The 13304-nt window shown below is 36.1% G+C and overlaps 1 pseudogene; it reads right to left on the bottom strand.

Annotated features, from left to right (window-relative positions):
* Nucleotides 1-3143: 3143 nt before the first annotated feature.
* LOC114085843 (dnaJ homolog subfamily A member 1 pseudogene) lies at nt 3144-12261 on the bottom strand (annotated as a pseudogene).
* Nucleotides 12262-13304: the final 1043 nt, after the last annotated feature.

Here is a 13304-nt window from a genome sequence, read left to right as displayed (position 1 = left end):
TAAGTGTTTCAAGACTTAAAGCTTGCCTTTTCTTTGTTTATCATCCAAAAAGAAACCTTCATCCAAGTCTAAAATTAATGATTAGCCTCTTTTTCTTTACTTTGGTCAACTGTCTTCTCTTGGAACAAGAATATGATCTCAAGAAAGAATAGTTACTTCTCTATCATGACTATCATGACTCATCTGAGCTATGTACAAAGCAAAGAATTCTGGACTTTAAAAATGCTCCATGTATGATCCAACTTATGAAGTTTTGCCATTGAAATATTCTACATCATATCAATGGACATCCACTGAAAATGGTTGGCATGGAGAAATACAGTATTCATTGTTAAAAAAAAACAAACAACAAAAAACAACTGGCATGTAAAAAAAAAAAAAGGTCACCCTATACACCATCTATTAAATCATTTAATTTTTGGTACCTCTGTATAATCATATATCATGAAACTAGATCATAAATCATAAAACCAGATGCCAGTGGGATGGGGAGTAGCTCAGTGATAGGGTGGTTACCTCTCATGGATGAGGCCCTGGGTTTGAGCCTCAGCACTTCAAAAATAAACAAATGAGATGCCAATTAAGCAAAACATATGTTGTTCATGGTCCCCAAACACAAAGAAGCTTGAACCTAAGACATTAAATAGGCAAACACATTATAAGTCAGTTACTCCCTAACGGTGGTAAACTTGGGGGGTAAAAAGATTATCAGGAGAGTGCAAAAACACAAATATTTTTAATTTTGAAAATTATATATTTAATATGTATAGAAAACAATATTACATTCCTGCAATTTTACTGGTATCTTTGTTTAGAACAAAGCTAAATTTTGATTAATAGTAATTTAAATAAAAATAATAAAATAATGGTGTATTGCAATTCCAGGTATGACTGAAAAATGGTATAAATAGTACTATGATAAACAAAGTTCAGAAAACACTATCACTGTTAACTCACTAGTATTGGTGTCACAAATACAGAATGATTATAGTGTTTTAAAATTGAAATTAAGGCCAATAAAAAAATAAAATAAAAATAAAACTGAAATTAAGGTGATTTAAAGAAAATGTGGTTATTTGGTTTACCGGTTACCACATTTTGAATAGTGTCTATGGGAATAACTCATTATTAACATTGTGTTCTTAGGCTTTTTACACTTAATTATTCTATTCAATAATACATTGATCAATCAATGAATATTTATTAAGCTTTACTGTGCATGGGGTCCTGTGACAGGTAAGTTTTGTGAATTCTATAAAAATCTTTTAAAGTCACTCCATTGTCTTTCTTTAAAAATTTTTGGGTAATGTTTACTTTAAAAAGTAACAGTTTCATTGTTAATAATATAGATAATACAGGGTCTGGGGCTGTAGCTCAGAGGCAGAGTGCTTGCCTAGCATGTGTGAGGCATTGGGTTCAATCCTCAGCACCACATTTCCATCTACAACTACAAAATAATTTAAAAATATATAGATAATACAGAAAAAATTATGTCAAGAGGAATCTCAGCAACCTCACTGTTCAGATATAGATTAAAATGCAAATGATTATTTTCTCTATAGTCATTTTTGAAAGAAAATATATAGAATTATTTTATTAACAGAGTTAGTACTTGACTACATATAATTTTATATCACACTTTTTCTCCATTTAATATTTTATTCTTTCCACTTTCACACAGTGTTATCTATTTTTCAAAATATAATCTGAAGGACAAAATATACTGTCTTAACTACTCACCTGCCAATAGACATATGGCTGAGCTCTGGTCAAAAAAAACTGGGATAACAAAGGACTTAAAAACAGCATCCTACATTGATGCAGCCACATCAGTGTTTATATCAGCTTAATTCAAAATAGCTAAACTATACAACCAACCTAGGTGCCCTTTAACAGATGAATGGATAAAGAAACTGTGATATATATACATGGTGGGTTATTACTCAGCCTTAAAGAATGAAATTATGGCATTTGCCAGTAAATTAATGGAACTGGGGGATATTATGCTAAATGAAATAAGCCAATCCTAAAGAACCAAAGGCCTGATGTTTTCTTTGATATGCAGATGCCTATTCACAACAATGGGAGGGGGAAGAATAGAGATACTCTGGACTAGACAGAGGGGAGTGAAGGAAGAGGAGGGGGCAAGGGAGTAGGAACAATAGTAGAATGAATTGGACATTATTACCCTATGTGCATATATGATTACATGACCTGTGTAACTATATCATGTACCATGTACAACCAGGTGAATGAATTTGTATATGATGTGTCAAAGGCCTTCAGAACAAGTAAAGAATATATTTAAAAAAAAAATGGGATAGAAGGGATGGTCCTGGTCTCCAGGCCCAGCTCTTCCCAGTGCATGTGCTCTTTTCCCCTTCAAGTGCCAGCCAGAGACAAAGAATCCAGGGGAAGACTGTAACTCCTGAAGGTGGTAGGTTCACCAAATGGAAAGGGTCTTGCTATGGTTTGGATCAATGTCCCCCCAAAGCTCCATATATCAAGGTGTGGCACCTGGGGTGGTGGTATTGGAAGGTACTTAGATCCCGAAGAGGTAAGACCCAGTAGGGGTCCTGAGGTCATGTAGGGGAGGTGGGTATTCCCCCAAAGAGATTATGAGATCCTAGTCTCTTCTCAGTCTCTTTCTGCTTTCTGCCTTGAGACGTGATTACTTACTTCAATATACACTCCTGCCAAACCCTGATGCCCTTTCCAGAGGCCCAAACTGATGTGGCCACTGGATCTTCGACTTTTGAACATCTAGAATTGTAAGTCAAAATGAAACTTTCTTTACTTCATAAGTTTCTCACGTTAGGTATTTTATTACAGTGACATGACATTGACTAATGTAAATCCCTTCTAAAGAACCTCAACCAACCACAGAGTAAAAGGGACTATAACATCATAAATTTTTATTGTATTAAGCCCCTGAAATCTGGAGTTGTCATAGCAATTAGCCTATCTGAATTCATTTACATTTTTTCTCTAAGTATTTTTTTGAGCTTTTATATTTGCATTTATTCTTCATTTAACTTTTAAAACACTACTATAATTGAATATTAAAACAAAAACAATAGCAAGTAATGAGCATGATTATAGTCCTACACTCATTCACTACTGCATATAAAACGCCTGCAGTGTTATTCACTGATCCCATTAAGAGGTCTGACACTAATAGTACCTCTGGATATTGGCTTCTGGAAGCCACCTAATGCTTCCACCACCTGTATGTCCATACACATGAAAAGGTTGTCTCCTTATCGAGTAAAACCAGCATGGTCCTTCTGACCTAACACAATATCTCCTGACTCTTGGTCTCCTTCATCATTAAATGTTATTTTCTGTCCATCTTTCATGCCTTTGTCAATATGAACTTCTAGAATCTTTGTCTCTTGAACTATATTCCTTCCATTGCAATTTTTACATCTATCTTTAGGACTGATCTGTTCCCCATGGCCCTGGCACCCCATGCACACAGACTGATTTTGCTGAACCATTCCAGATCCTATCTGATGAATTCTTATTTTCATTCCAGTACCTTGGCAGTTGGGACAGCACTCTACTGTTCCTTTCTTACCACCTTGGCCTTCACATTTGTCACAAAGCACATTCTTTTGCAGAGCCAGTTTTCTTGTTGCACTTTATATAAATCTTCTAAGATTATTGAGAGCTGACACATGTTTTTACCTTTCCTTTCTCTCTGCATCCTTCCTTGTCCTCCAAAAAACATATCAAAGATGTCCATGGGGGAGCCAAAACCACCACATGTTCCACCCTCCTTAATTGCCTATTCTCCTCCTTTGTCATGAAATTCCCTTTTCTTGGCATCAGAGAGAACTTCATAAGCTTGAGAAATCTGTTTAAACTTTTCTCCTTCATTTGGATTCTTATCAGGGTGGTACTTCAAGGCCAGTTTCTGTAAGTCTTTTTCAATTCTTTCTGGGTGGCATTGGGTTTGATCCCCGAAACATCATAATAAGTGGTTTCTTTCACTATTTTCTACAGCAGGTGAGTAGGTTGGGGCTGATGTGGGGGAGTGGGAAGGAGCACCCTAACTGTGTGCAACTCAGGCAGCTGCCGTTCCCCTGCCTCCCACCAAGCTTTCTGGAAAGTTCCCCTTTCTCTAAGTCTTAAAAACTTCCAAACCCCCATTCCATTGTTCTGTAGCAATTTTTCTATGACTCTTATCTTGATTTTTTTTTTTTTTTCATTTTACTTGAAGTCATCTATCTGGTGGTTCCTGGTTGAGTGACTATAAGGTATTTCACCAACTGCCACTTCTCAGATCTAAAGTAGGAGACTAGGTTGCTGTGAACATAACCTAAGACAATTTTGTATCGAGGATTTACCCAGTATGATGCTGTAGCATCTTTTCCTTATCCATTATCAGTCTGGGTGTCTAACATTCTCTATCCAAAAGTCCATGAAAACCTATAATCTTCATGATGCACTCCAACTAGGGCAACAACACTGTGTGTAGAGCTTTATTTGAAGAGATTATACTTCCCAGGATGCAATGAACTATCACTTTTCAGTGTGAACCACTAAAACATTTTGCTCCAGTAGTGATAGGATTAAACTAATATTTTTTAGAAAAATAATTCTGGTTGTGAGAGAAATTAGCATTTTAAGAGATGAGAGGTTAGAAGGTGATGAAAGAAACTGCAAGGAATCCTGAATTTCAGCGCTGGGAATAGAAGCAAAAGAAAGCATCAATGCTAGAGTGGCCCTGACTTGATAACAACCAGATCTGGAAGAGAAAAGTAGGAGAAACCATGGAAGATTTCTTAGAAATTTCATGTTTTGAGTGTCAAAGGCTAAATCAAGAGCCCAGGAAAAATAGAAGATTTGGTGGGATAATACAGGAATTCCACTCCGGAAATGTTGACTTTGAAGTACCACAGGGAAATTCCAAGTGAGAAATGCCCTGTAGGTCTAATGTTCAGAATACAATTTGTGCTAAAGGTTCAGGTGTGGGAATTATTAACATAGTCAAAACCTTGTGAATGGTTAAACCAGGAAAAGATTAAGTACTGAGGAAAAGATAAAGAACTAAAATTCTCTAAATTCCAAAGGATGCCTTCTTTTTAGAGATAGTAGAAGAATTAGTGAGTCTTTGACTGAGTGACCTGAAAGACAGAAAGAAACAAAACACAAAACCAGAACTCCAGAACCCAAGAGATGAGGAAATTTCAATAATAATAATTCTAGTATGTAACTTAACCCACCCATTTTTTAGAAAAATCTCAATTATAGTTTTTACTTCTGGAAATTAGGTCTTTTCTTGATTTTACTCATCTTTCAGAGTTCTGTTTTCACTTCTTGAGATGTATTAAGCATATTTTATATTCTGTGTCCCACAGTTGCAACAGTTAGGTTTTTTATGCATTTTATTTTGTAGTTTATTATTTCTGTAGGCTCTTATTGTGCCTCAGGTATTCATTGATGTTCAACTGTTGTTTTTTTTTTTAAAGAGACCACAAGGATGGAATATTTTTTTCAAAATGTGAGGTAAAGGGGGTTCTTTACAAATAGGTTTGTATTTGTTTTTCAAATGCCTATGACATTTTTGGTCTGGGCCCACTTCTAACTACATTCTTGGTTTTGAGGTTTTTCTAGCCACCCAGGTAGTATGAATTCTGGTTGCAAACCAGCATGAGAGCCAATTTATGATTACTAGCTTCTTAGATGATGGTGTGGGCACATGTAGAGGGAAGTTTCTTCTTAAAGAGTAAAGGGAATGGGTAATTAATTCTTTCTTACCTTGGGAATGTGGTTCTTTGGAAAGCCTAGGTTTTGCAGTCTATTATGGATGGGATTCTGCATTTTTTTTTTTTGTTCTTAAACTCATAAACTCAAAATAAAAGCGATACACAGATACCTCAGTGTGTCAGTCATGTTTTCATTGCTGTGAACAAACTATCTGACAAGAACAACTTGAGGAGGAAAATTTTATTTGGATCATAGTTTCAGAGACTTTAGTCCATGGTTGGCTGGTTCTGAGCAAAAATATCATGGCAGATGACATGGAAGAGGAAAGCTGCTCATCTCATGGCATCTGGGGAGCAGAGGGTGGGAGGGCAAGGGACCAGGGAGAAGATAAACTCTTCCATGGCACATCCCAGTGACCTCCTTCTTCCAAGTAGATCCCACCTCCCTGTAATCCATTCAATCATCAGTAAATGGATTAATGTACTGATGAGACCAGAGCCCTCATAATTCAATCATTGCCTAAAAGCTCCATCTCTGAACCTTGCCACACTGGAGACCATGCTTTCAACACGTGTAGTTTGGTGGGACATTCCACATCCAAACCATAACACTGAGGATGGGTCAAAGCCCTGAATGTAAAAGCCAGTTTGGGTGCTCAGCTTATCTTCTTTATTGAGACCATGACCTAGCATTCTTTATTTTCTTATTACCCATGGATGCATTTTAAAAGATTATAGGGGATGGGAATATAGCTCAGTTGGTAGAGTGCTTGCCTTGCATGCATAAATTCAATCCCCAGCACCACCACCACTAAAAAAAAAAAAAAAAAAAAAAAAGATTACAAAAATTTTACCTGGTATTTTCAGTTGTTTTCAACAGAGCAGTTGATCCTGGCACCTCAAGTGCTGTTGTTGCATGGGACATATAATTTGTAAATACAGGATGTTCCATTTGAAAATATATTGCATTACATGAAAATCTTAACAAAAGATGTTAAACAAATGATTGAGTAATTGTTTATAGTTTCTTTAAATGTGTGTTGCTAAAGCATTTAGAATTGCTTTACAGGTTATTAATTTAACTACTTACAGGTAGCACACAAGCAAAACAATAAACTAAATTATTTGGAACCATAATGGTTGAAAAAGAATCAAATATATCCATATTCTGGCCTATTCTAATGACTGCTACTGTTATAATCCTTAGTCTATGCTGCCATAATCTTTCACCTGGATTATTAAAATTTCTTTGTTTCTTTCCAAGACAAACCCAGAAGATGTGTCTTTTTAATTTATTTAACCCTTTCCCTTCCCACCTTCTTGTCCCATGGTGATTCTCTTTAGATATGTTAGATCATGCCACCACTCTGCATTAAATGGTCCAGTGTCTTCCCACCAAAAAATAAAAGCCACAGTGAGTACTAGGATTCAATCTTCTTCCTTTGCTTTCTCAGCCTTAGCTCCCCCGTCCTTGCTTTTCCTCAGACATTCTTGCCTTAGGACCTTTGTATCTATTGCTCTTCATGCCAGATAGGAGCCATCTCCCCTGAGATATTCACTTGGCTTGTTTTCCCACCACCTTCAGGTCTTGTTCAGTGTTATCTTCTCTGTGACATCTCAGGCTACTTAAAGTGGAAACCTCCCCTCATCCTCATCCAGCATTCCATATTCCATTTTTCTGCTTTATTTCTCTCTATAACACTTATCTTCTAATATACCATCTAAAATAAAAGTCATTCTTTGTAAACTTTTTAGAACAATGTTTGGCACAACTTGTTGTTTCATGACAATATATAATAATTAATTTACATATTGGTATAATGGCTGACGCCAAGAGGACAAGAATTTTTTCTTTTATTACTATATTCCCAGCATCTAAGAACAATGGCTAGCACATCATATGTGCTCAAATAACAGGTTGACTAGAAATATCTATAAATATATAATAAAAGATCACAGGAAAGGATTTACTTCATTAAAAATGATGTTATAAGGTTTGAGAAATAGAAGCCATCCCAAAAGACTGAGTCCTCAAAGACCACTCTCCAAAAAGAAATGTAATTAAAATTCAAATTTCAAAACTCTTTGCAATATGCCAAAAGGTACATTTATCTAAATGACAGTATTTTGAACTCCCCTGAAGATCTGCACTCTTGAACCACAATTCCCAGGTGTGGCTCTCTAATCTCATTTAATATAGAGCCATGTGTTCAAATAAAAGAGAAAAAGGGACTTGTTCACTGTTCAGTTATTGGGAAATAACTTTTAAAAAAAAGAGGAAAAAAAATTTCCAGGCATCACTGAGACGCAGCCTGGCATAGATGGAAAATAAAAGTTTGCAATTGACAGGTAACTAGTTCCTATAGAGCTTCTAATTCCTAGGTTATCTGGGATAACCTTCCTATATAATCTCTTGACTGTCCGTCTCAAGATCTCTTTATTTATATTCAATTCTGTTTATCTCCTCTGAAGTATCTAAAAAGGCATGTAGGAATAGAGTTCATTATTAAAAATAATCCAAATCTTATTTAAACTAATCAAAAACCAATTAGTAAATGAAGATGGTATAAACTACTTCTATGCTGTTCCTATCAGGTTGTTCTGTAGGCTCTACATCTCATCTTGGATAAGCACAGGAGAATTGCTTCCTTCTTGGTCTGGCTCTCTAGGTCTAAACACCTGCATATCCCTACAGAGATCTTGCTTATCCAGCTACACCCACTGTGGTCCAGACAAATCTCTCATTTTACATATGGCAGCATGGGTTCTCTGGCACTTTTACTGACATCATTTCTCTCCATTCCATCCACTGCATACATTATGCTGAGAGATTATCAATATTAACAAAACAGAGTCCAATTTGCCTTGTAGGAATCAGATTCTCACATTAAAGACTGTGAGGTTCTGGGCTTAACTGGATAAGCAAGATCTCTGGAGGGATGTGATAATAAACTGACAGCTGTTTGAAACTAACCGTCTGTTCACTGATGCAGAAGTTCATATGCACAAACTGTAATAGGATTTACAGTAATACCTTGACAAATTTCAGTTCTGAAGACTTTCTGGTCATTTAACCATTCTGCTGAGAACCTGAGTCTTTCTTCAGTGAAATCTGTAAAGGGAAATTAGAGTCTAGTCAAATCTCTCATTTTACATATGGAGGAGTGGGTTCTTGGGCTCTTTTACTGATGTAGTTTCTTTCTATTTCACCTGTTTTTTCAAAGTTATGCTCTAAGAGATCATCAATATTAGTAAGAAATAGGCTAGAATATTTTACATTAAGGGTTTAATTTACATTAAGGGTTGTGAAGTTCTGGGCAACGCATATTCCCATCACTGACCAGTTAGTTTCAAGCAGCTATCAGTTGCTAGGAATTATAGTACTAGGAATTATAGTACTCATTTTGGTCAAACAAGATGCAGAATAGTGTACCCTTCTTTTCCAACCTCCAAATCAGGGCAAAATCACCTATCTGTAAAATATTTAGCAAAAATTTAGATATTAGTTCCTTTCAAGATATATTCATTTATAATTGAAAAAGGATGCTTCTAAACTTCTCTATGCTTAAACCAATGAAGGCATCAAACATACTTTCCCCCATTTACTCGACTCAAGTTATAGAGCATGTCTTCTGTGAAAGCACTGTCAGTATCCTAGGAACACAATGCTAAAAAAACTTGTTCTAATGGAGGTGACATACTCTGAGAGAAGTTATGGGATGTTCTGAGTATGAATCAGGGATCCTGGACTCAGCAAGGATGTAGGGGTTGAAGAGAATCAGAGGGATCTGAAAGAATTGATGTATAAATTGAAATTTGAAAGATTATCAGGAGTTTGATGGCACTGGCGCAGGCCAAGATGGGGGAAGGACTGGTACAGAAACTACTGAGAATCCTGGGAAAGGGAATAACGTGCATAAAAACCTAGAAGTGAGATAGAAGTGTGGACTTGAACTTGACCTGTTCCAGAAACAGAGAGACATCAACATGGCTATAGTTTAAGCTGGAAAAAAGGTAATTGACCAGCTTTGAGTCTATGGAGACAAGCAGATGAAAGGTCATAAAAGTCTTTGCAATACATTGAGGAGTTTGGGTGTAATTCCATGAACAATGGGAAGCTGTATAAGAGGTTTCAAACAAGAGTAGTAGGAAATACAGTCTGTTTCAATCTCCTCCTAAACAAATATTTAAATCAAAAGAGCACTCGGAATTATGGGAGTCCAAAAACAGTACCAAATTATGAAGAGGTAGTGTTCTTCAGTGTGAAATCTAAGAGGGCTTTTAAATAAGCATTTTTGCCTTCAGAACATTGTAGGAAACCATTAATCTCATCAAATGGGAGCCTTGACAACAGTCTTTTATTCCAGATGAGTACAACTCAGGAATCACCCACTAAGCTTATAATAGAAATAGTAATCTATGTTGGAAAAAAAAAAATATATATATATATGCAGAGTTTGACTTCATAGTATTCCACATGAGAACATAAATTTAAGTTTTAACCATATATTAACATTATAGTCATCCTCAGAATTTCAGTATTGAAAGGGATATCAAAGGTCATTCTGTCCAATGTCTTCATTTTATAGATGAAAACAGTACACAAGATAATCAGAAATAAGCAATTATTTAAGATCTGGGTTCTTCTTGGACGATTTCAGCACATTATAATGACAACTTAATTTTCGCAATGAAAATCAAGTATTTTGATGCATATATTTAATTACTAACACTGTTCCTGAGCTTCCAAAATGGTTCCCAATGGACCCTGCCTATTAGTATTCACATCTGTTGTAGTTGCCCCAGCCTCCAACATGGTACCAGCTTGTGGGCCTTGAGCTCTAGCCTTCCTCCCTTGAATTGAAGTGTCCCACCCACCACCTGTGAGATACCAAGGTCTTTCTGTTTGCCATGTGAATGAACTTGGAAGCCAATTCTCCAGGCCCAGCTGAGCTGAGCTGAGCTGACTGCAATTCTACTGACAGCCTGGCAAGAACCTCATGAGAGAATCTGAGCCAGAAATACCAGCTAAGGCACTCCTTGATTCCTGAACCTCTAAAGGGTTAAATAACAAAGGTTTGTTCTTTCAAAGTGTTAAACTTTGGAATAATTTGTTGTGTAGTAATAGAAAATAAATACCATACAAAATTAAAAACTCTTTACAAACTATATGCATTTAAATAGAAATTGTTATAAACAATAAGATATTATCTTGATTTAGAAATACGACCACTGGTTATCTCCTTTGAAAAGAGATGATTAAATGGTTTCCAGGATAGGCAACAGAATATTTAACTAGTAATTTACAGGTCACTGATTCTAATTTAACTGAATTCTTGGCAACCAGAGTTAAAATTGAAATTTGGTCGTAAACAGTAATTGCCCATAGCTACATGTTCCTGTTTCAATAAACCTTAAAAAAAAAAAAAAAAAAAAAAAAAAACCCTCAAAAGATTAAAAAAAAAATCTCAAAGCTAACATTTTCTTCTTAATTCTGAGTATTCTTAGTAGGATACTGAGTAAAAAGGAAACAACAGCCTACCAGTTAATGGAGATGACACTGTAAAAAGTAATTACAACTCTAAATAAAACCTCCAAACTTTTATTCTGGGAAGAACCTTCAGGTAAAGAATAGCCAATGAAGCAGTCTCCACCCCTCTTCTAAGTTTCATTTCCTGTTTTTTATTCATAATCCAATTATTCACTCAGCATTCCATCAAGAAATATTTATTAAACTCTTTTGACACACCAGGCACAGGGATACAATAATTAATTAGACAGACAAATCTCCAGATTCTTGCAAATTTAATCTGGGAGTGGGAAAACAATTCAGGAATTACAACACAGTGATAATCGTTAGGGAGGAAGTAGAAAGTGCAATGCAAGCCCCTAGCAAGGGACCTATCCCTGTACCTTAGTGGAAGGGGCATGGGAGAGAGTCTAGAAAAGCTTTTTGTAATTGATATCCAAGCTTAATGGTAAGGTGTCACAGGATATTTGGGGGGGGGGGCTCCTTATACAAAGGCCCAAAGGCAAGTGAGTTACATTGAGAAACTTAGACTTCAGCCTTACTATAGCACATAGAAGGAAGGCATGGTGAGAATCCCAAGTTAGTGCAGGATGGACACAGTTCATTATAGTGGATTCCTTTGTAGCAGAGTTGACATGGGAAAAAATTTAAATAAAACAAAACTAACAAATCTGATCCTCTGCATCCAATCTGAGAACATTATATAATAAATACTATTATGTAATATTATAAGATAACCATAATCATTACTTGGCAAAAATTATGTACGTACTGGCAAGAATTTTGAGGTGAAAAAACGTGTTTTGAATCCCAGCTTAGAAATGACAGTAATACTAATCTCAGATTGTGTAAAGGCTACATGAAAAAATAAAACATTAAACCTCTTACCCATACCAGGTGTTCAAAGAATTCACCTCCTTTCTGGCTACTTTGCTTCTGAGCCCCCAGCTGATCTTTGAACTGAAGGCATCGGGTCAACAATGACCATATGTGACCTTCTAACCTGGCAGACACCATCTCCTATGCTCATCCCATTACGCTCCAGACGCTACTTTCCTCCCCAGTGAACATTTCCCTGTGTTAGACAAGCCAGAAGTACCCCCCCAAAATAACAATCCCTGTCATACAGTAACAGCTGTAGCATTTGTAAAACAAGAATTACACCCATACACTGAGACTTAATCCATTACATTAACTGTATATCTGCTATGTACTTGGCCTCAATTATTCCCTTTGGTAATATCATGCAGTATAATCACTATTTGGCAGAGAAGAGCCTTAGGTTAAAAAAGGTTAAGAGTGGCTTACCCTGACCTAAGCTTTGAATGTAGCTTCTCATCTTCTTTCTCAACAGACTTGTCAACTCTTCGAAAGCTGCATCCCAGCAAATGTGGTAAAAGCCATTTATTTTAAGGTGTATGTTAGGTTTCTTTTAAACATTGTTAGAATTCAGAGAAACATGGTCTTTTACAACTGTATACACATTGATTAATTTCTAACTTTGTGGCCTTTTCATTTATATTTCCAGTTCTGTGTGCAAGTGATGGTGGCAGGATCTTCCTAGAATTCTCTAAAAGAATCATTCAGATGGCTTTAGCGATAAGTACCACTTTCCATTTGTATACTGAGCAGCTATGTTTACAACAGTAAAAATTAAGCTTCTGATTTTATTCATAACAAAAGACTGTCTCTTTTGACTGTGAAAATGAAAGCACAAATGCAAGGTTTAATCACTGAGGCAGACTTAATAACCAGGTTTTACTTGTTTTAAAAAAAAAGCAAAACAACAACAACAAAAAACTTGCAGATTTGAAGCAATATTATGAAAAAATATACTTTGACCATACTAAAACAAAGGACAAAATTTTAAACATTCTGTTTAACTTTAATTAGGCATTTAGCGTATGGCACACTGATAATGCAATAACATACACTCCATGATATATAGCGATGGACATCTTTGTTGGAAGATACGGGCACAATATTTCCTCGAGAAGGGGCTTGGTAATTACCAACATCCTTTCAAGGGCGTCAGGTCTCATGGACAGAAAAGGAAACTC

This window comes from Marmota flaviventris, chromosome 3, assembly GCF_047511675.1.
Source record: "Marmota flaviventris isolate mMarFla1 chromosome 3, mMarFla1.hap1, whole genome shotgun sequence".
In the NCBI taxonomy this organism is placed as follows: domain Eukaryota; kingdom Metazoa; phylum Chordata; class Mammalia; order Rodentia; family Sciuridae; genus Marmota; species Marmota flaviventris.
This window is presented reverse-complemented; position numbering and strand designations above follow the sequence as displayed.